At 41.5% G+C, this 23,307-nt stretch overlaps 1 long non-coding RNA gene across 1 annotated transcript; it reads right to left on the bottom strand.

Annotated features, from left to right (window-relative positions):
- Positions 1–20,011: 20,011 nt before the first annotated feature.
- On the bottom strand, positions 20,012–22,662 carry LOC120743225. Its single transcript, XR_005698099.1, has 3 exons — positions 21,957–22,662; positions 20,216–20,867; positions 20,012–20,035 (listed from the first exon to the last, which is right to left on the bottom strand). It is a non-coding gene; the product is annotated as an uncharacterized LOC120743225 (long non-coding RNA).
- Positions 22,663–23,307: the final 645 nt, after the last annotated feature.

The raw sequence follows: 23,307 nt of genomic DNA, 5'->3' as shown, positions 1-23,307 counted from the left end.
TGCCCAGACCAGCCAATAGACACATGCCAATCAACTTTGAACTGGCCAATAGGTGGAGGCTTGACACCTGAAAGATAAAAAGAACACAAAAGCAAAGCCACATCTCTTGGCACGTAACAATGATCATTAGTCACTCAGACAAATATTTGATACGTTTAATGTTTACCTCCAGCAGGACATTTCAGCATTTCTGAAACATTTTTCTCTTTAACTCAAATCAAATAACAATCTAGCCCCAGTCTATAAAAACATGAGTTCTGATCCTTCAGCCCCTTTATCAAGTTTATTGTCCCTAGGCTTTTTACTTGTCCCCAACTCCAGGAATTTTGTACCTTTTTTTCTAAAGCATATACTTCCGCTACCAGACTACACCTTCATCTTTTTCTGGTGTTCGTAATCCAAGTTTTGGTTTTTGTCTCAGCTTTAGTACAATGTTCAATGTTCAAGCTCTCTTTTTTTATATATATAAATCAGCTGTGGCTGTCCTGACTATATCCAGTATGGAGAGAAATACTTGTGCTTTATATTTGAAATTCCTACTAAGGTTCTGTTTCTCATCAGCAACCATATCTAACTGTTATGTCACCATAACCAATGTTCCTATAGAATTACAGTGGGTTCTCTCATGGTACTCTACAGTTTCTGTCCACTGTCCAAAAACATGCAGTTAGGTTAACTGGTGATCTAAACTTCATGCAAGTGTGAGTAAGAATGCTTGTCTGTCTCTCTGTGGGCCAAATGGAAGAGACTGGATGGATCACTGCTTTACCTTTGATATTTCCTGACACCAAACATTCTCCATGAAGTCAGCATTTCAGCTCATACCCTTTATAAACACCTTTAACAGGAAGAGTTTTATACAGGTACTGTTTAAAATCCAGTGTTACTCACAGTATGCAGGTAATGAACATAATAATTACTGAACAAAGACGTGTGAACTTTGTTACTGTGGATCTAAAATGTAAAAATGCATTTGAGAAGATTTTATTTCCAATCAGGTTTTAATGTGGGTTACAGTTTTTTAGAATTTGTAAACTAGAAGGTTGAGTAGATGGAGCTTGTAATGACTGATCTTCAGTGTGCTTTATGAAATTATCAAAGCAATAGAAAGTTGCCCTTTAGGGAGGCCGGGACTTTAAAGGGGAATGAGCCAAAGCAGCATATTGTAGACAGAAATCAAACAAGAGTCTGCACCAAGTCCAGCATGTGATACATTATTTATAGCTACATTTACAGTTATTGCAGATATTAGAATTAGAAAAAGTGACCAACAGTACTGTAGTAACTGTAGTACTCTAGTACCCACAGGCATGTCTGCAGACACTGATCTAGTGTCACTAGATCACTGGTTGCAATTTAGATATGTTGGTACAATTGTGTTTCTATAAATTTAATTTACTTTTTTTCTTCCACACTTAAGTTTTATCATTTTTGAAGTTAATTTTGAGTTGTAGTGTACACAGGCATATTTGATTTATTATCTAGGTTCAACATATAAAGAGATTTGATCTCAAATATTCCTTTTGGGGGTTTTTTAGACTGAAAAGCTGTAGCCTCTCAGAGGAAGGCTGTGAAGGTTTGTTGTCAGTCGTCAGCTGCCAGTCCTGTAGTCTGAGAGAGCTGGACCTGAGTACCAACAGGCTGAATGATTCAGCAGTAAAGCTTTTGTCTGCTGCATTGGAGAGTCCACATGCCAAACTGAATATTCTGAGGTCAGATCAATATGTATTCTGTTTTGTTTTGTTTGTTTATATGTTTGTTTCTTCTTTTTATCAAATCACAAAATAAACCAATGAAACAAATTAACCAGTAAAGGCAAACTTTATCCATTTATTGTTGTTTCTTAGCATTTTCAATCATTTCTAAGTTAAAGTAAAATTTTACTAACCTGTTGAGGACAAGATATTAAGCATACTTTAAAATACATCATTAGTTATTACACCCTGGTTATACTTTAACACTTTGTTCATGTTTTTATTTTCAGACTCAACATCTGTGAACTCTCAGAGGAAAACTGTGAAGCTCTCTCCTCAGTCCTCAGCTCCCAGGACTCTAGTCTGAGAGAGCTGGGCCTGAGTATCAAAAACCTGCATGACTCAGGAGTGAAGCTTCTGGCTGTGGGACTACAAAGTTTAAACTGTAAACTGAATCCTCTGAGGTCGGGTCAAATTACATTTGTATTTTTAAAATTAACTAGTGCTGTCAGCGTTAATCTTGTTAAAATGACATCAACGTAATAACCGCATTAATGCGGCAAATCTTCATTAGCAAGTTAATGCAGATTGTCCTGTGCATGGGGTTGCAAGGCGCTACCGCGTTAACGAGCTAACTGCGCTAACTCTTTGATGCCATGCAGCCCCATGTACGGGGCAATCCGCATTAACTTGCTAACGAAGATTTGCTGTGCTACTGCGGTTATGGCGTTAATGTCATTTTAATGAGATTAATGCTGACACCACTAAAATTAACCAATTAAATATTTTAAGCCAATCCATATTCAAATCCATATGACGATTTTTCTTAGCATGTTCAGGTTTTCTTTAAAAAAATAAAAAGACAGGATTTAATATTGGGAAATATAATTTAAAATATATGCATATAAATTAAAAAAATATACTTAAAAATTTCATGTGACTTCAGCACATTGGCACGATAGTTAACACTGTTGACTCACAGCAAGGAGGTCCTGAGTTCAATTCCACCATCAGGCCAGGGTCTTTCTTTCTTTCTTTCTTTCTTAGAGTTTGCATGTTCTCCCTGTGTTTGCGTGGGTTCTCTCTGGGTATTCCGGCTTCCTCCCATAGTCCAAAGCCATGCAGTTAGTGGGGTTAGGACACTAAATTGTCCATAGGTGTGAATGTGAGTGCAAATAGTTGTGTCTGTCTTATTGTGTATGTCTATGACAGACTGGCGACCTGTACAAAGTGTACCCTGCCTCTTGGACTAAGAAAGCTGGGATAGGCTTCAGTGCCCCCCGCGATCCTGAAAAGGATAAGCGGAAATGGATGGATGGAACTTTACACGAGTATTTGTATTATAGGTTGTCTTTATTTTTCAGACTGATGGGCTGTAATCTTTCAGGGAGAAGCTGTGAAGTTCTGTCCTCAGTTCTCAGCTCCCAGTCATCTAGTCTGAGAGAGCTTGTCCTGAGTAACTCTGACCTGCAGGATTCAGGCGTGAAGCTTCTGTCTGCTGGACTAAAGAGTTCACAGTGTACAGTGGAAACTCTCAGGTCAGGATTCAAACTTTTACACAGATGATCATTTAAATTGTGAATTATATTATTGCATAAACAGGTAACCTTTATAGAGCTGTCAAGTGAATGTTTATTAATTAAGAATTAATTCAGTAATTGGAATTAATATGTAAACATTTTTATAGTCATGTGTTTGTTTGTTTAACAAAAATACTTCATGTACTGGCCAATTTAGACATTTGGGGTTACTTTGTGCTCATAAAATATAAATTTTATTTCTGTGGGAATAAAATGTCAAAATTACATGTTTTGGTGTCTAATGGGCATTAATTAAATTATTATGTATCGATCATCACTGGGACCACTGTTGCTTTCACCCTCCACATCTTCTCTTGTCACCCTCTTGTCCATTACAAGTTATTCGTCATTCTGGTTCAAAGTCTGCTGCCAGCCCTCAATTACAGAATTTGTCAATATTAGATGCTGCAGTTCCTTCAGACGGTTTCCCTAGACCAGAGGTTCCCAAAGTGTGGGGCCCGCCCATTCATGTGTTCAACTTTCTATTCCTCCAGCGGAAGACCTCTCAGTTTGAGTTCAGGAGACAGACACCCACTACTTTGAAGATCAGCTTCAAACTTTCCTTTTTGATAAAGCTTAAAGTTAGAGCTGGATCAATTGACCCTGAACCATCCCTTAGTTATGCTGCTATAGGCTCAGGCTGTTGGTGGACTTCCCATGATGCTCTGCTTTCTTCTCCACTCCCCTCTTTTCACTCCCGATGCTTTTATATATCACTACTGCGTGTCCTTAACTTTTGTCTTCTCCTTCCTTAGTTTGTGTTTTGATCTTGTCTCTCTGAGCTCATCTCTTCTCTTTCCCCTCACCCTGCAACCAGTCATGGTAGATGCTCCTCCTGGAGCCTGTTTTCACTGGGAGGATCTTTGTGTCAAAGGGAGTTCTTCTTCCCATCATCACCAAGCGCTGCTCACAGTGGATGGTCTGATGGTTGGGGCTTTCTCTCTAATATTGTAGGCTGTTACCTTACACTGTTAAACAGTTTGAGAGGCTCTTGACGAAGGCGGTCGCACTTTTCTCCTCTCCTCCTCTCCCTTAGCTTCCCTGCTTAGCCTCTAATGTCCTTGTCTAGTCTCGTTTTTTTTTTTTTTTTTGTATTACTTTTCCCTGGAACACTCTCTCACACTCTGTTCTCTAAAACCTAAAAGAGGAATTATGGATTGTATCAACTGGTCCCTACATGCAATTGACACCCCTTTCTCAATGAGAAGTTTGGGCTCGGGTGAGCCTGAGTGGTGAAGATATCTACCTATTCAGAACCATGGTAACAGGGTTCTGGCTGATCGGAGCTGGCTTGGCCCTGACTTATCGAAGAATTAAGAAAGCGGAACCGGCTGTTCAAACCCCCACAAGGCTGCCCGCTGGGATTGAAACGATGGGAAGAGGTGTGAGTTTCTCAAAATGGGCTCATTGAGTGCAGCACGGATAAGATCTTGGAGAGGCTACGGCTGCTGTGAATATTCAGAATAAGATCTCTGAATGCAGACTGGATTACATCTCGGAAGGGCTCGCACGGAATAACATCTCTGAGCGCAAACCGGATGACATCTCGGGGAGGCACACTGTCGTGACTTCTCAAAATTGGCTCTTTGAACACAAGAATGACAACATCACAGAACGCAAGTATGGCGAAGCTCGCGGCTCTCCAACGGGAGATTGAGAGACCAGTGTTGGACTGTAGAACTGCTTTGAAATTCATATGAGCTGTTCGCACTAAAGTAAAAAGCACCATCACTCATGCGGATACCCCTTCAGCGCCAGCTGCGGTCTCAAGGCTGGAGCCGAACAAAAAACACCCTGATAACGACTGTGTTTAGTCTGTTCCTTCCCATTCCATGCAAGGCCACCTGGGTTGGCTGGAAGACTGTTTACTTAGCCTGGTAGGGCGAAGGACACTGTCTCAGCTGAACTCTGGACACGCAAACACACACATACACTGATATACACACACTGATCCCCCCCTCCCTTTCCAAACGCCTTCGATGCTTCTTCCCTCCTGGGGAATACGGCGGGTCTGAGCTCGCGCTGGAAGTGTAGCGCTGGGCAGGATGGCTGCTGTGTTGCTTCGGACTATGCCTCACCCCCTACCCAGTCCTGTGGCTTGACACGTGTTCCATAATGTTGTGCTGTGGACATTCATGTGCTTCTTTTTGTGCAGAGGAGTTTTTTTGTTTCCTGTTCTCATGCTGTCCTCCCAGGAGCCCAGCATGAGTAGAGGTCTCTTTTATTCCTCTTGTACTTTCCCATTGTAGTGTATATTTCAGTGTTTTTTCTGTAACGCTACCGATCTCCGACCTGTAACCCCATGTGATGTCTCTGTTGTGTATGTATGGTCGGGGGGGGGGGGGTCCCATTTCACTGCAGGGCAACCTGCATGTGGCGAATAAAGCCTTGATTGATTGATTGATTGAAGTTAAGTTAAATGAATATAAATGGATAGATGTTATTGTATGTGCAAACAAAAATCACTGTTCACGGATGAACTGTTGTTTTGTGTGTCTGTAGTCTGTCAGGCTGTCTGATCACAGAGGAAGGCTGTACTTCTCTGGCCTCAGCTATGAGCTCCAACCCCTCCCATCTGAGAGAGCTGGACCTGAGCTACAATCATCCTGGAGACTCAGGAATGAAGCTGCTGTCGGCTGGACTGAAGGATCCAGGCTGGAGACTCAACACTCTCAGGTATGGAGAGAATGTTTGATATAGGAGAAAGAGTTGTAAACATTTCCTGTATCATTTATTCACTTGCTCTTTATTTCAGGCAGATGTGACATGAACAATCTCACATTCAGAAATATTTTTAGGAACGGAAACTCTTTGCATAAAATTTTGGCTTCAGCAATTATCCGTTCTGCATTCCGCTTGGGCAGCTCATTTCTATCATAGCCTCCCACAGGCTAGCCAAGCCAAATGGGACTCCTTCTTCAGCCTGATGTCACCCTTTACCCCCGGTTTCCACCATTTGGTTTCGCGGTTACCATCACGACAGACACAAACCATCAGTGCAGCAGGTTCAGCAATGGAGGGGCTGAACATTGTCCATTCAGACTCAGTGTCCTCACTCTGCCTTGGAATGCTGCCAAAGCTCTGCCAGAGGTGGGAAATGAAGATCTGATGGACCAGGGCCTCTGCCAGGCGTTCCCAGTGCACCCTTACTATACATTTAGGTGTCTTTCCAGCATCCTCCCCCACCACCTGATTTAACTCACCACCAGGTGGTAATCAGTTGAGCACTCAGCCCTTGTCTTCTCCCAAGCATCCAGAACATATGGCCATAGATCTAATGATACGATTACAAAATCGATCATCAACCTAGTGATCGTGGCTCAAAGAGTTGGAAGTTTGTCTTGTAATCAGAAGGTTGCTGGTTCAAGCCCCGGCTCTGACAGTCTCGGTCGTTGTTTCCTTGGGCAAGGCACTTCACCCGTTGCCTCCCTGTGGTTGTCAGAGGGCCCGGTGGTGCCAGTGTCCTGCAGCTTCACCTCTGTCAGTGCGGTCCAGGGCAGCTTTGGCTACAATGTAGCTTGCCATCCCCAGTGTGTGAATGGGTGGATGACTGAATGCAGAGTAAAGCGCTTGGGGTCCATAGGGACTAAGTAAAGTGCTATACTCTAAGGAGCTTGGAAAGAAAAGCGACTTCTTAAAGGACTTCTTTAAGTTGCTTGAAGACGTTTCACCTCTCAACCGAAAAGCTTCTTCAGTTCTAAGGGTCAAATGGTGGAGAATCCCAGATTTAAACCCAGTGGGAGTTTCGCTCCAAAGAGGGACAAAGGACCCCCTGATGATCCTCTACCTAATCACAGCCGAGGTGTGAAAATGGGTGTGGGTCCCAATCAGCCAGGGTTTCGGTTGAGCTCATTGTGAAACCTGGCCCCACCCTATCATGTGATTTCCTGAGGTCAGATGGCCCAGGATGTGAGTGGGCATTAAGGCGTCTGGGGAGGGAACTCAAAACTGGATTATAGATGGCAGACAGTTGGTGTCGTAAACCACCGCCTCTGTTCAAAGATGGTCACAGTGGTCATAAATGGCTTCTTTCACTCCTCTTTCAAACCATCTGTCCTCTTTGTCCAAAATGTGAACACTGGCATCCTCGAGGACAGATGGTTTGAAAGAGGAGTGAAAGAAGCCACCTTCACAGACATAAAGCGCTATACAAATACAGGCCACTTACCATTTACATGCACTTATGGACACACTTATGTTCGAAAATTGTGTTTGTTATTGAAAAATCTGTCCAGTAACAGAACACCACTCTGCCTCAAATCAGGCAGGCTGTTCATTCCAATCACTTCCCTCCAGGATCTTGCCACTGTTGCAAATATGACGTCTCCCAGTAGGACACCTGAGTCCCTAGGTGAATAATCCACAAACACCTCACCCAGGGACTCCAAGAAGATTGGGTACTCTGAATTATCATTGGACACATAAGTGCAGATGACAATCAGGACCTGTTCCCCAACCTGAAAGCACAAGGAACTTCTTCCTACTTGTCCACCAGGAAAAAATGTACAGACAGAAACCTGAGGTGATACCAAGATACCCACTCCAGCCTGCCACCTCTCACTTAGGGCAACTCCAGACTAGGACAAAGTCCAGCCCCTCTCTAGCAGTCTGGTTCTAGAACCCAAGCTGTGCATTAAGGTGAGCCCAAATATATCTAGCTGGTACCACTCAACCTCACGCACTAACTCAGGCTCTTACCCCGCCAGAGAGGTGACATTCCATGTCCCATTTGCTAAGTCATAGTAATTGGGTACCCTTATCCCATGTGGAGTGAACTGTTCCTTTGATTTCATACTCATATGGGGTCTTTTGTCTCGCTATTTGTCTGGTCCCTCAACCAGGACCAATTTGCCATGGGAGACCCTTGCTCCCTGGTACAACATAGCGCCTAGGATACCTGGGACACACAAAACCCTCCACCGTGATAAGGTAGAAATTCAGGGAGGAGAACACATGTTTTTTCTCTTTTACCTTTCATTTAGTTTTGGCAATGAATTCATTATGTAAATCTCTAATAAACTATGAAAAATAAACAGCATGTCACACAGTTTGTGTTTCCATTCTGCTGTTATCGTTGTGTGCTGTACTGCATGGGGATGCTGCACTCACTCAGAGGTCAGAGGTCATGTATAGTAACCACACTGACACCAAGAGGAGAAAAACAGCTGGCAGCAAAGGCAGGGAGGTGTCCATTTCAGCTTAACAGAAGAGGAATATAAAGATAGTGAAGGTCACAGTTTGAATCGGTCATATTTCATTCAATATAGTCGTGTACTGACAGATCCAGGATCAGTCCAAATCATCAGTAACGTATGGATTGAAGTACAGTGGGGCAAAAAAGTATTTAGTCAGCCACCGATTGTGCAAGTTCCCCCACTTAAAATGATGACAGAGGTCAGTAATTTGCACCAGAGGTACACTTCAACTGTGAGAGACAGAATGTGAAAAAAAAAAATCCATGAATCCACATGGTAGGATTTGTAAAGAATTTATTCGTAAATTAGGGTGGAAAATAAGTATTTGGTCACCTCAAACAAGGAAAATCTCTGGCTCTCACAGACCTGTAACGTCTTCTGTAAGAAGCTTTTCTGTCCCCCACTCGTTACCTGTATGAATGGCACCTGTTTGAACTCATCATCTGTATAAAAGACACCTGTCCACAGCCTCAAACAGTCAGACTCCAAACTCCGCCATGGCCAAGACCAAAGAGCTTTTGAAGGACACCAGGAAAAGTATTGTAGACCTGCACCAGACTGGGAAGAGTGAATCTACAATAGGCAAGCAGCTTGGTGTGAAAAAATCAACTGTGGGAGCAATCATCAGGAAATGGAAGACATACAAGACCACTGATAATCTCCCTCGATCTGGGGCTCCACGCAAGATCTCATCCCGTGGGGTCAAAATGATCATGAGAACGGTGAGCAAAGATCCCAGAACCACACGGGGGGACCTGGTGAATGACCTGCAGAGAGCTGGGACCAAAGTAACAAAGGTCACCATCAGTAACACACTACAACGGCAGGGAATCAAATCCCGCAGTGCCAGACGTGTTCCGCTGCTGAAGCCAGTGCATGTCCAGGCCCGTCTGAAGTTTGCCAGAGAGCACATGGATGATACAGCAGAGGATTGGGAGAATGTCATGTGGTCAGATGAAACCAAAGTAGAACTTTTTGGTATAAACTCAACTCGTCGTGTTTGGAGGAAGAAGAATACTGAGTTGCATCCCAAGAACACCATACCTACTCTGAAGCATGGGGGTGGAAACATCATGCTATGGGGCTGTTTTTCTGCCAAGGGGACAGGACGACTGATCCGTGTTAAGGACAGAATGAATGGGGCCATGTATCGTGAGATTTTGAGCCAAAACCTCCTTCCATCAGTGAGAACTTTGAAGATGAAATGAGGCTGGGTCTTCCAACATGACAATGATCCAAAACACACCGCCCGGGCAACAAAGGAGTGGCTCCGTAAGAAGCATTTGAAAGTCCTGGAGTGGCCTAGCCAGTCTCCAGACCTCAACCCCATAGAAAATCTGTGGCAGGAGTTGAAAGTCCGTGTTGCTCGGCGACAGCCCCAAAACATCACTGCTCTCGAGAAGATCTGCATGGAGGAATGGGCCAAAATACCAGCTACTGTGTGTGCAAACCTGGTAAAGACCTATAGTAAACGTTTGACCTCTGTTATTGCCAACAAAGGTTATGTTACAAAGTATTGAGTTGTATTTTTGTTATTGACCAAATACTTATTTTCCACCCTGATTTACGAATAAATTCTTTACAAATCCTACCATGTGGATTCATGGATTTTTTTTTCACATTCTGTCTCTCACAGTTGAAGTGTACCTCTGGTGCAAATTACTGACCTCTGTCATCATTTTAGGTGGGGGAACTTGCACAATCGGTGGCTGACTAAATACTTTTTTGCCCCACTGTATATTTGTGAAAATGTTGGACTGTTCCTTTATCAGTGTGTAACAGTGTGTGTATGAGAGCCATGTAATGTCCATGTGTGCATGCTGACTGTGCTGCTCTGACCCCCCTCTTCCTTTCAGGGTGGAGCCTGCTGGAGTCCGATGGTTGAGACCAGGTCTGAGGAAGTGTAAGTGTGTTTTTAATGGGATTCATGAAAACAAAGTAGCACACATTCAACCATCTTCATCATGTCAGGAGTCATCATCAAAGTGTCAATCAATGAACAGATGATGGATCAATAACTGCAGCTGGATTGTGTTTGTTCTCTCCATCAGATTCCTGTCAACTCACAATCGACACAAACACCATAGGCAGAAAACTTAAAATGTCCAACAACAACAGGAAGGTGACACGTGAAGGATATCAGTCATATCCTGATCATCCAGACAGATTTAATATCTATTCTCAGCTGCTGTGTAGAAATGGTCTGACTGGTCGCTGTTACTGGGAGGTCGAGTGGAGAGGAGACGTTTATATATCAGTGAGTTACAGAAGCATCAGAAGGAAAGGACGCAGTGATGAGTGTGAGTTTGGAGAGAACAATCATTCCTGGAGTCTGTACTGCACTGAGGATGGTCCTGTTCGTGTCTGGCACAATAAGAGATCAACATCAACATCCTCCTCCTCCTCCTCCTCCTCCTCCTCCTCCTCCTCCTCCTCCTCCTCCTCCTCCTCCTCCTCCTCCTCTGTCTCTAACAGAGCAGCAGTGTATGTGGACTGTCCTGCTGGCACTCTGTCCTTCTACAGAGTCTCCTCTGACACTCTGATCCACCTCCACACCTTCAACACCACATTCACTCAAACTCTTTATCCTGGGTTTAGGTTCCGGTCTCGTGGTTCCTCAGTGTCCCTGTGCTGAGTGGAGTGTAAAGAGTGTCTCCTGTTACAGAAACACTCTGACTGTTGAACAGATAGTTCAGTCTGTACATGTCTGTCTCTTTCACTCACAAACACGTTTTCAGATTCATGGATTCAATCAGTTGATGTTTGAAACTCTTCTAAATGATTCCTTGTAAACTTCTTCCTCTTCAGTCCTTTAAAGATGGAAGCTCCCATTATTCCAGGATCCACATGTTGTTTTTCTGTCTTTTTCCACTCAAAGCTTTACATTGAATCTCAGTGTGTTGTGTTTCTCTGAAGCTCAGTTCATAACCAGCTCCTCTGCATTTTCAATAAGTCTGAACTCATTAAAATGAATCCAAATGTTTGATTTCTCTTTCCTAATGGGATGTTTCCAAACTTTCCACATGCTCTTACTGTTTCACTCATTGTTGGAAGCTCATCATTTGAAAATGTTTCAGCCATAGAAGCTGAAAATATTGTCACGATAGTTTTGAATGCAGTTCTAACCAGTGTGCTGGGTTTTTAAAAATACGTGGCTGCTGCCTGATGTTGGGCCCACAGAGGAAGACGACTCACTCACTCTTCTTCACTTCCTCCTTAAACATGTGGAAGGAGAGCAAAGTGCTGCCAGACTCTTATTTCTGACAGGAACAGAAGAAACCACAGCAAACTGGTCCAGTTCTTCATCTTCATCACAATCTGTTTATTTCTGATGGTGTCTTCAGTCTGAGGGTTTGAAGTTTCCATGTCTGTGTGATGTGTGGTGTGAAGGCTGCTGGTTAAACTGGGACTCACTGTTTAAAGCACTGAGTGCTCATAGAGAGATGTTCCATGAGTCCCAGTACAGACTACAAACATGGTGGACACTTAGCTTTGATATCCACACACTCTGCACGTCTGTGAGTAACTGTGATGAAGATGTGCAGAGATCTGTGTCCAAACAGGAGAAAGACTGTAAAGACTCTGTGCTTCTAACAGCCTCTGTTAACATATGTGAGGCTGTTTGTTGTTGTTGCCATGGAGCTTTGCACTGTTTGGGTCAGCAGGTCATGTGATCAGGTTTGTTCTGCTGGACGATGGTTCAGTGTCAGGGTTTGTTTGCATTCATCAATAAATATCTAAATAAATCAAAGACTCCATGTTTGTTCTTTCATCATGTGACCTCTGCTCATCCATCTCTGTGTGTATCAGGATACATTTAGTTCATAATACACAGAAAAATCAGAGTTATTACCTGTAATAAATGTGAAAGATTCCTGCAGTGATAACCAGGCAGGACTGAAACACATCCAAGCTGTCACCACGGTAACAGCACCGTCCATCCACAGGTGAGGGGAGGAGCAAAAAGAGGGACTTTCACCATTTTATACTAAAAACACTCAACTAATGTTTCTAATATGAAACAAATGAGCCCACATTAATGTGAGCGTTTATTAAATAATAATAATCATGATTTCCTCCTGATCTCATTTCCACAGCAGAGAAAACTGTGGTGTATATTGAGGTGGAGGGTGTGGTCTGTGGCTCAGGTGTAGAGTGAGGGTGGGGTGCACCACAGCAGCATGCTGGGACTGCTGAGGGTGGAGGAGGGAGTGATGATGACATCAGAGCTGCAGCACAGAGACCAGTGAACACACAGTCTGTTCATCTTTGCATAGATACAATATACAGCACAATATTGAATGACAGACACGCTGTGGGAGCTTCCACAGATACACTGACGTCAGCATCCAGAGTCCTCCTGCTGCTCCCCCCTCAGAGCCCCGTGATCAGCACCAACACATTCAGTTAGATGACAGAGTCCAGCTGCAGCTAGAATCAGCTCCCCTCTGTGAACAACAGCACAGCGTCAGTGTTTCACACTCAGTGAAAGGAGGAAACAGCAGAAGAACACCATGTGTGCTACGTTTCCCAGGACACACTACAAACTGCACAAATACAGAGCAGCACGTGGAAGGACCTGGAGCTGCATTTAAAGAGAAAAGACAGCGTGATGTCCTGTATGGACAGGTGGAAGGAACCAAGTCCTCAGCTGGAACACTCGTGTTTGTCCACAGACAGGAAACACAGCAGGAAACTTCCTCACAGAAGTGCAGCTCATGGATAACACACTTCCTGTCAGTCAGAATGAGGCTGCAGCCAAACACAGAAAGGTGTTTTTGTCCAGATGAGCCCAGAGAAGAAACACGAGTGTTCACAGACATCAGAAGCTCAGAGAGGTGAAACATGAGGTTGGAGTCCTCGTCAGCATCCAGAAAAGCTGCTGTGAAACCCTGAGTACTGTTGGATTGTAGTGTTATTTTATGCCATGTTATACCCCGAATTAAAGAGGGTGAATTATTATGTAGTTTTAGTTTGCATTATTCTCCTGAATTAGAAGAAGCTGATAACTATTGCATTAGTTAAACTGATTTGCATTACATTAAACTGCTGACTTGTTGTGAATGAATGACATTGTTTTATGATGCATTATACTGCTGAGTTATAAGAAATACTGTTCGCAGAAAGTGATTGTCTTATTTGTCTGATTAGAAGAGAACGGAACATGCTGGAGTTTTCTGCCCCATCTCAGTAGGAGCAGATAAACGGGGAGCCAAGGTCGTAGCTTAGGCGCCGTGTGAGAGAAAGCATGTGAGTGTTTAGGCTTTTTATGATAAGGTGGAGGCACCAGAGGCTATAAGAGTTTGAGTAATGCTCCACCATTTTGAGATCTGAGGCTGTCTGCATACAGTGTCCATCTCCCACGCGTGTGTGCATTAAAATCATCGTTTGACTCAACCCGACCGGACCAGTGTTGTTATTGTGGTTTTTCTCTTGTTTCCATCCCCAATTTGAACTCGTAACAGCTTGGGGGCTCGTCCTGTGGTATTGGGGTGGAATTTAAAAGTTTGGACGGTCCGAGGTTGTCGAACGGACAGGCACAAGCCAGTGGTCTGATGTGAGTGGGCAAAAGCCGGCTTATCTAAAGGTAAGGCACTACCTGTTGAATTATTTCCAAAGTGTGCCAAATTGGATATGACTAAATTAAAGTCTACTCACTGAAATTACTGGTAGAGGGTCTGCTTTGATTTTGATGAGAATCACCGTGTGTTATGCAGTTAAAGTTGTTTAAGAATATGTAATGAAGTTGAAGAAATATGAAAGTAATAATGTTGGGTTTGAGTCCCTGGATATTGAGTTAAAGGCTCAGGTAGTTTGGTAGGGAATTGGCTAGGTATATTTTAGAAATTAGGCCAGAGGCTGTTCCAGAAGTAACAGATACTGGTTAATTGATTACAAAAAAGTTATCTTTCTTCGGTTGGACCCGTTATGGTAAAATTTGTCAAAATTGTGTAGGCGAAAATTGTTATAGGACGGCACCAGAAGTTGCTAAGAAGCACATAGCCCGGAGGTTACGCTCCCTCCTGGCCGTGGACGCGTGGCCTTGACCTGTCGGCGAACAGGGTTAGTTCAGTTTGGCTTAACTGTGGGGTACAGGGCATCCTGAAATAAGCTAGGAGTTAGAGTCTCCTCACCGTTTGAAACGGTGTGATGTGCTTTTTTGGATACTGTTAAATTGAGTTAGGGATTTTAGAAATTAGGTCAGAAACTGTTCCCAGAAGTAACAGATACTGTTTGATTGATTACAAAAAAGTGAGACTTTCTTCGGTAAGACCCGTTATTTTAAATTTGTCGAAATTTGTTAGGTGCTGAATCTGTCAGGCCTGTCAGTGATTGTAAATATAAGACGTCTTTGTAATATAAAATAATAGAGTTTTGCCTGAGCTTTGTGTGACCCTGTGTGTGACGTGCAGCTGCAGCGCTGCGAGCTATTTTTAGACTGTGTGTGAACATGCAAATGAGCTGTGAGGCGCACAGAGGTCTTTTGTTGCTGTTTAGCGTGTTTTTGAGTTTTATAATTATGATTTGCAAATAATGATACATGCCTGTAATTTTGCTGATTATAATATTATAAATAAGGTTTTGAATGACTATGCTGAATGTTTGATGTTCGGCTGGGTTTTGATATAGAAGAGACAAATCGTATATGATTAAGACCGGCACCTCAGTCGGCAGAGTAAGATTGTGATGAAAATGATATTAAATAAATCTCTCAGTGTGTTGATACAGGTGGCTACGGGCCTGGACCAACTGCCCCCACAAGCACAGCGGCCGAAGCAAAATTATAGTTATGGAAACCAAATTCAGCAAGAATCAGCAGCTGTGGAAAAGACAGCAGCTAGCAGAGAATTAAAGGAGGAATTAAGAGGAGTTTTTAACATATAACATTGGGCCCAACAAACTTGTGGAGGTTGGGAAGGCGTCCGGAGCATCACAACAAAAGGTGAAACAAAAACACACACAAGCAGAGAAATGTGAGAGAGAGGCACGTGTTAGAGAAATGCCTTGTTTGAGAAAAAAGTGGAATTAATCCACCTATAAACGCACATACACGCAATGAAGAAACAGCTTACACTCATGAACGTGTGAAGACTTTACGGCAAGTTTAAAGCAGTGAAACTTAACATACACCCGCCGTTAAATAATAAAGTTTATCCAGTACTAACAAATAAACTCTCTGGGTTGTCAGGACAGTCAGCGTTAAAGCCACTTTCAGTCCATACTAAGATGGCGTTGAACGTCTTCAGGGCGGAAAAGGGTTGGTGTGACCAAGGTGTGGTTTGGCTTGTTGTATGTATATTTTGAGATCAGATGGCTCTGGATGGACCAGTTACCAGGCCATGGAAGGAGGACAGACTCATTTAAGAGGAGAAGGAATTTCCTGGGATTGGAGATCCTCTGGGTGAGTGGTTGATTAAGAGCATACATAAAATAAAAGCTATCTGTTGTTATTAATTGGTAATAGATTGATGATTGGCCACATCTACAGCTGTATTGACTTGTGGTGGACGTAGTCTGCTTCATGTTTAAGTAATCTAATTAACAGATTGAAAATAGACCCATTAAAGGAAGAATATGCAGCGCCACCCTGTCAGACGCCAGTGATGGTGGAGCTCAGTGATGAATCAGGTGAGCTGCATTCATGGCTGAATCAAAACAGAGTTTCCCCTGCTGTGGTCAGGGAGGGAGAAACCAGGGGAAGGTCAAATTTAAGAGAGCCATCTATAAACGTTTATGTGTCAAATTAAACGGGAAAAAGGGGGTGTTTTACTGTTATTTTCACATCGGCATTATTATTGTATCAGAATCAAGTACTAAGCATTGCATTGATCATCATCTAATTGAAGTTTTTGATATTATACTAACATTTGCGTTCCAGTGATTGCTATAACCTCAGGTTGATCTTTATTTACAGGTGTTAGGATAATCATATAATCTTTCTTTGCAGGTGTAACCATGATCATTTTTATACATATTGCAGTTTGTTGCTCAGTATAGAGTTGTGCTCAAGCTAATAAGGGTTAAAAGCTACAGTCAACGCGATGTTTGGCTGATCTATGGATTTGAGTGACTTGGAGCAAAGAAGGCCGCACGCGCTTACACACCACTGATATCATATTATTCTTTGTGATCTTTTATTCAATTATGTCTTTTGCTAAGCTTAAGTAGTGGTAGTTGATTAAATGACATTTATTAAAATATTAAATACCTGAGTCAGAACATTACACGCAGGTCAACTTAATAATCTGGGAAACCTTGTAGCTGCCTAACCTTTTCTTTTAATGTTCTAGCTCCGTTGATTTGACACATTGGAGTGTGCCAAAAAGGGGGAAGTTGAGTTTTAACATCAAACAAGGATTATTTGAACATTTTATAATTTCATTTGTGTCTTGAATACCTTAGGTATGGTAAAGCTTAAGCTAATAGTGGCCCGAGAAGTTTCCGGACTTTTATTTAGAGAATCAGTGAGAAGCATAGATCATTATTTCCATGTTTAAGCATCAATCATTGAAATGAACTGGATAGCGTTTAGAAGATTCGTTAATTTATTTGCCTTTTGTTAAAAAGAGTGGTTTCAATAATTTTCAGACACACCTTGCAAATGTGCTTATAATGAGTTGGCACTCGGCCTTTTGAAGGTCAGAAGCTTCGTTCGGCGTGATGGTCCGGACTGATAAAGTGTAGGAAACGCCTCGAGTGCAGAGGGCTAAATGCAAACATGCTTACACACACATAGGATATGATTAGAATAAGTCCCTGAAACATTTTGAATGTTTTAAACCAATTCTGAATCACTAGAAGGTCAGTAGATAACAACATTAGATTATTAGGGTTAGGAAGAGAGGTGTTTTGGTTTTTTGTCTCTCACAGAGAAAAGGAACAGACACCAGACGAGGTCACAGATATGCGAGGATCCTTGGCAGCAGAGACAGATACGGTGACTGCCGAGACACCAACTGGGTCTAAGGGTGATGGCGTTTGGGCTCCGGGTAGTCACCTCGAAAGGATGGATCCCATAAACACAGCAATGACCATGAAGGGGTTGGCGGAAATCCGGGAACACCAGACCAACGAGGTTCGAAAGGCTCTTGGGCAAAAGGGGGACGCGTTCCTGATCTTTTCTGGAGGACACACAGGACCCGAGGATGCACAGATCGTTGTTTGAAATCGGGGCAGAATAATCCCCTGATCTGTGCCACGACTGAAGGGTTGTCTAACCCCTGAGGTTGAAGAAAGAAGAGCAGAGGATCACCCAACTGGACGACACTGGTAGCTGCAGCAATAAAATAAAGGTTAAAAGCTCCTTGGACAGAGGTTCTAGTCTGAGTACGTCTGAAGGGTATAAGGTAGCACCAAATAAAGCTGTGGGGGAACTGGGGAGTGTCATCTGTACCTGCTATTGTTGGAATAATAGTTTTTCTTGCATCTGCACTGCGCAAACACAGAGGTCATCTCACATATGGTTCGCCCATCAGGGGGACAAAGGACCTCCGGAGTGAGAAGGGATGAACCCGGCCACACTGGATTACAGGGTGTTGGTGAGGTCATTATTCTAATGAGCTCATCAGGGGGAATTGTTAGATTATAATATTATTTTATGCCATGTTATACCCCTAATTAAAGATTGTGAATTATTATGTAGTTTTAGTTTGCATTATTCCCCTGAATTAGAAGAAGCTGATAACTATTGCATTAGTTAAACTGATTTGCATTAAAGTAGACTGCTGATTTATTGTGAATGAATGATATTGTTTTATGATGCATTATACTGCTGAGTTATAAGAAATACTGTTCGCAGAAAGTCATCGCCTTATTTGTCTGATTAGAAGAGAACATACTGGAGTTTTCTGCCCCATCTCAGCAGGAGCAGATAAACAGGGAGCCAAGGTTGTAGCTTAGGCGCCGTGTGAGAGAAAAGCATGTGAGTGTTTAGGCTTTTATGATAAGGTGGGGGCACCAGAGGCTATAAGAGTTTGAGCAATGCTCCACCATTTTGAGATCTGAGGCTGTCTGCATACAGTGTCCATCTCCCACGCGTGTGATCATTAAAATCATCGTTTGACTCAACCCGGCCGGACCAGTGTTGTTATTGTGGTTTTTCTCTTGTGTCCATCCCCAATTTGAACTCGTAACACATCGTGGTTTGGGAACAGCTGTGTGAAGGACCAAAAAGCTCTCCAGAGAGTGATCCATACAGCAGAACGCTGCTGCAGGATTGCTCTCCCCCCGCTTCAGGACACCTACACCAGGAGATGCCGGACTAGAGCAGCGCAGATACTGAAGGACCCGTCCCATCCTGGCAACAAACTGTTCCAACTTCTGCAATCTGGTAGAAGGTTCTGCATCATCCGGGCAAGGACAGAGAGACTCAAGAGGAGCTTCTATCCCCAAGCCATCCGTGCCCTAAACACACACACACCCGCCCTCTCACATCATCTATAATTGACTGAGACAGGACTCTTCCAGACACTAAACCAAGGCACAATGTACATTTCAATTCCTTTAATTTTAAATATGTTTATATTGTCTATCCTGTAAAATAGTCAGATGTCTATTCATATTAATGTACAGAATTCACCTGCTTGCTGCTACTACTGCACATTCACCCAGTGTATATACTATATGTATATATATATATATAATGTTCTTCCTCTACCCCCCCCCCAATTTTTGCACATGTCGAGGAGCGTGTCAGGCTACATTTCACTGTGTGTTATACTTGTATAACTATGCATGTGACAAATAAAGAACCTTGAACCTTGAACCTTTATTAGTGGTCTTTGATGAGTCGTTCCTGATCAATGGTCATACCAATTTGCATAATTATGATGAAGCAATTCACCCCACAACCCATCATTACTTCAGTTCGCTGGTTTCAGTGATTATGATAATGTACTCTTTATAATTTGGGGGAAGACTGCAGTCAGCTTAGACTGAAGAAGTCACTTGGATGAGTGACGAAACGTTTCTCCCACTGAAAACGTCCAGATGAACAGAATCAAGTTTTTCAGATTGACATAAAAAGGATGATTGACAGTTCATCAAGACATATAAATGACTATGTGTTATACCATTATAGAGACCTAATACATTGATAGGACAAGTTAAGTATTTATGGAAAAGTTGTTTTATGTGCACAAGATTGTTACTTTCAAATTTAATTTGTGAATACTAATAACTCAATTTGACATCAGTGTAACCTACCACAATCAATAATTAATCAGCTTGGAAAAGCTATTAAAAGGATGAATAGTTTAAAGGGAACAGAAACAGTTTTCAGCAGAACAGAATACATAAGCCTTAGATTTGCACAAAAAGTTCAAACATAAAAATTCACATGTTCTTCTCATGTAACCCTCAGCATGTTTCCGAACTGTGTCTGAATGACATAGCAGCAACTCTAGTGATCATGATGTTATGACTGTTTGTTGAGCTTTCATTGAAGTTAAAGACAGTAGAATACACATTGATTTACCTGTAATTTATCCAATGTGTTGAACTTTTCCTCCTCCTGGACTTTTCTGCAGGTGTTTCGCACATTGCATCCTTCTGTATCTTCTGTGCTCTATAATAAATTAAAACACTTTACCATTTAAATATTGTTTAATATGTGTGGTGTGTTAGTATATTATAATTCACTGTTTTAAAGTGTCATTTTTGCCTTGCATTCCATATTTTCCTATTGATATCAATCAAAACTAAATGACCATAATTCAAACATTAATATGACAAAAACAATGATCACCTGACTTATGGAAGTTGGAGTTGGATCCTCATTCTGATTTCCTTGTCCTTCACTGTTTGGAAATGGGTCCCTCAACAGTTCTTTGCATTTTTTCCTCCTTGTCCACAAGATTTATTGTAAATGGTGCTGATTTTTTAGTCTTATTTTTTACATGGTCATAGATTGTTTGAACAATCACATCAGCACATGCCCTGGCAGGAAGGTTGTATATTCCTGAACTTACTGCTGGAATTGCAATAGAACACAGTTTGTGCTCCTCTGCCTTTTGCAAAACACTGATTATGGCCTGTCGCAACATAGGTTTTGCCTGTGTGACATCTTTGGCTGATGGTTTGCTTTGCAGACATGGTCCCACTACGTGAATAATTTTTTGGCAAGACAGGTTCCCAGCACTTGTTACCATAGCTTCTCCAGTCCGCAGAGGTCCGTTTTCTGCTTTGTAATTATTGCTCTCTTTCTGTATTTTTGGCCCACCACATTCTGAGATCGCCAATGCCAGCCCACCACAATGTTGTAACATGGTATTTGCTGCACTGACAACAGCGTCCACTTGAAACTTGCAGAGATCAGCAATCCACACTGAAATGTCTACATCTTGCGTGAGATGTGCTGACATTATCCTTTTTTGTGTTGCTGCTTGTTGTTTTTCATCCTGGTGAGAAAATTTATAAAATGAAAAATAAAAACTTTAAATAACAAAATAAATATAGAATTCATAACATTATAAAAAAATTAAGAAAGATAAATACAGTGATTGTAATATACATATTATTCGAGGTCCAGCATAGCTCAACAACAATGTATTTCAAAATTAGATTAGGCAAAACTACTACAGATGCCAGCCATCTCTTTGTATTAGCTGCTGTATTAGAAAGCATGAACTAGTGCTATTAGATCCAAATTTTCATTGTTCTCACAGAATAACATTAAAATTTAAAAACACACTCACATATTTATCTCTCTCTATGTATATCTATGTATCGATCTATTGATGGATAGATATTAAAATGTCTGTCTTTTTTTTAAACAGTATTGAGCAATCACTCCAACAGTTTAAATGCCTTTCATGACCGGCCTTTTTCACTCATTCTTACTCGAATACTACCGACTGACATTATTCTGAGAAAATGAAGTGACTTCTTGACGACCCAATTAACTCGAACTTTTTAGTTGCTCTAAGAACAAAGGAACCTACGAACATAAGTCATGATATGAACCAGTATTATGGCTGCCCTTCAAGATTATCGGATCAAAAACAGGAACGACTGCCAAGAAGTAAGAATCAATGAAGCGAAATATGGCTCACTGACTGTGATATGCAAAATTAAAAACATCAGTGGCCACAGTTTTTAATGGGTGATGAATCGTAAAATTACATTTTTTCATTCATATCATCATCTGTAGGTTATGAGAATATGAGTACAGAGATACAATATTAATATCTACAGCCAATGATTAAAAACAAAATATATTGTCACTGTTCAGGGATGTAATTTGGCCATTGGTGGTGTTGTTCTCAAGGCTTCTTCGAGGAGCATCCGGGAGAACTACTTTCAAAGTATTTAAATAAGAAGAAAGCTTGCTTTTCTTTTAGAAGGTTCCCTTAATAAATATTTACTAGCAACCTCTTTAAAATGATAATTAAGGGTTTGTGTTTATACATAAAAAAATAACAAATTAAAATCATTAATCACAATAATAGTTTGTTTATACAATTAAAATATATATATATATCTCAAACCTGTTTAGTGACAGCTTCAGTCTGCTCTGTGGGCACATCTGAGTGTGGTGGTTCTTCTTGATGATCCTTATAAAAATAATAAAATTACAACTTTACATGGAAGAACACAGAATACTTACAGAACACACATGAAAATGTATGTCTTTAGCAGAACTTACATTATTCTCCATCTATAATACATACATAGGTTTAGACAATATACAGTCTTTGTCTGTGTTTATATGTTACTGCATTTACAGAACAAAATGTTAAGTGATATAAATGGTCTTCTACAACAGCAATAACTAACAATAATGCTAATTATTTCACTAACATCAAGTATTTTATGGGTAGCTGTTGCCATGTGTGGAGCTTACAATATCATGATTTTCATTACCAAAGTTTTCCTAAAAGCTGTGAAAGACTAATGATGTTTTTAATTCTAAAATGTATTATGGCACATAACATGGTTATTTGATGTATACAAAGCAGTTTTAACACATAGATGAGTTATAATTACTGTACATTTATGTATAGTTAACATCGTTAACTATAATTGTATTGACTGTATTAGATTGAATACAAGTTTCCATTAATTTCTGAGGAGTTTTACAGTGAATCTGGCTGAAACTTGGCACACAGGTACAGTAGGTGTCCTAGAGGAGGAATCTGTTGAAAGTTGGACCTCAACTACTCAGGATGATTTTTGAATGAATTTTTAAAAATTGACATAATTCTATTGTATTGACTGTGAATGTGTATTGACTAGATTGAATACAAGTTTCCTGTAATTTCTGAGGAATATTACAGTAAATCTGGACCAAACCTGGCCCAGAGGTAAAGTAGGTGTTGCAGAGGAGGACTGTGTTGAACACTTGGCATCGACTGTTAAGAATGATTTTTAATGAATTTCTGAATATGCAACCAGACTGTCACGATGGCTGTATTGGGCTGTTCCATTGCAATTTGTGTGCGCGTGTGCCCGTGTGACTGTTCGTGCGCGTGTACGTGTGCGCGGGTCTAGGCTTTCAATCGGGATATAAAGCGAAAAGGCGCTACCGTAAAGACTGGTGTAAAAGCGCAAGGAAATTTATGCGGCGGATAAGAGGCTGGCTTGACCGCGGCTCACAAATGACGGCTCACTTTACCGCGGTACCAAATCCCACATGTTGCCTTTTTTTAAATTGGTCGACATGGTGCATTTTTCCACCGATAGGAAACGTGGATTTTTTCCCTTTTTTATACTGTTTTCGCGCTTAAAACACACACACACACACACAAATCTGACGACAGTATTTAGAAAAAGTCTGGATTTACTGGCCTGTAATTAAAATGTAAAAACATTGAAGTCTGAACTTTCAATGTGGCTGAA

Source organism: Simochromis diagramma, unplaced genomic scaffold (assembly GCF_900408965.1).
Source record: "Simochromis diagramma unplaced genomic scaffold, fSimDia1.1 OVJJ01000522.1, whole genome shotgun sequence".
NCBI classification, from domain to species: domain Eukaryota; kingdom Metazoa; phylum Chordata; class Actinopteri; order Cichliformes; family Cichlidae; genus Simochromis; species Simochromis diagramma.
Note: the sequence above shows the minus strand (reverse complement) of the source record. Positions and strands in the feature narration are given on the sequence as shown.